Source organism: Bactrocera tryoni, unplaced genomic scaffold (assembly GCF_016617805.1).
Source record: "Bactrocera tryoni isolate S06 unplaced genomic scaffold, CSIRO_BtryS06_freeze2 scaffold_11, whole genome shotgun sequence".
In the NCBI taxonomy this organism is placed as follows: Eukaryota; Metazoa; Arthropoda; class Insecta; order Diptera; family Tephritidae; genus Bactrocera; species Bactrocera tryoni.
In genome coordinates, this window is record NW_024395824.1 from 22,182,355 (window position 1) to 22,183,716 (window position 1,362).

The 1,362-nt window shown below is 36.3% G+C and overlaps 1 pseudogene; it reads left to right on the forward strand.

Moving 5' to 3' along the window:
• The first annotated feature begins 345 nt into the window (after window positions 1–345).
• On the forward strand, window positions 346–805 carry LOC120779471 (annotated as a pseudogene).
• The last annotated feature ends 557 nt before the right edge of the window (window positions 806–1,362 follow it).

Sequence of the window (1,362 nt, forward strand, 5' to 3'; positions counted from 1 at the left end):
CAATGCATCAAGCCAGATGGATGACACGCGCTATTTACTGTTTAAAAATATTCCTGTTCCGAGCTCAATATCCTATGCAGGAAGAACAAAAAGCAGCACTAGCTGATGTCTGCATTTTCATAGTGCGATTTTATATTAAGATTTGGTTCAAATGCTCCGACGCTACTGCTGCTCCCGTTGACGATTTAAATATAAAAAAAAAGTTTAAAATATTATGAAAGCATTGATTTTACAACCAGCGATGCTGCACTGCGAAAATTGTCTAACCATTTATGGTATTTGACAGAGGAAGCAGCCGCTTAAGCCTTTTTTGATGACAGACTATCAGTAGAGACAAAAGTCAAAATGGTTAGTGCTCTTAAAAAACCCGGCAGATGCGATGGATGCAAAAAACTTATTCTAAGTTCACAAGACATGGGACAATTGTTAGGTATAATATGAGAATAATACCTACTCTTAAATTTTTATTTTATTCTTAAATAATTTTCTTACAGACGAGACCATGGAGCATTTCATATCTTCCAACAGTCTCAAATTGTTTTCAAGGCTGCAGATAGATACCAGCTTCTTGGATTTCAACCCAGAAACATGGCAGACGCAGGCTTCATATATGGATGGCAAAAAAATAATAAACTCTCTAAAAGTAGTTAACGACACTGCAGAAAGAGCCGTAAAACTAATGCAAGATTACCATGGATTGCTAACCAAAAATAAAAGTGATTAGGGTTATATTTTGCAATGCATACAAGAACATAGGAAAATGTATCCGAATTGTTCAAAACAAACTTTTAAAAGTTGTAAATAATTACAATTTTGTGTAATGTATCATACATAATTCAGCGAATGTACCATCGGGGTATGAGTGACGTGCAATTAACAATACAATTTTCTATCGGCACTATAAGGCGTGGTCCGAGAGGCGTGAAATTTTCGTAGATTCATTTTCTTATCAAGTCTCAACTATTTGATAAAAATTTCGAATAAAAATTTCGAATAAAAATTTTTAACGAACAGGCTACATACATTCATAATAACAAGTGTCGCACGCTTCTTTCGCATATCCGTTGTCACGGTCAACCAATAGCCGAAACTTGCGTTTTGTCGAAGGGTTAAGTGCTAAACACATTGAGCACGACAGACTGCAAGAGACATCTGTCAAATATTAAAATACACACGTTCTTAGGGACACAGTTATGTAGTTGTGCAGCTGTCTCAATACCTGTGTCCCTAAGAACGTGTGTATTCTAATATCTGTCGCGCTCTGTGGTTCAGCACTTGTGTGATGATAGATGATGTAACAGCTTCGCCAACAAACTTGCGTAAATATGTATGCATAAGTATGAGCTTGCATACATATCGACG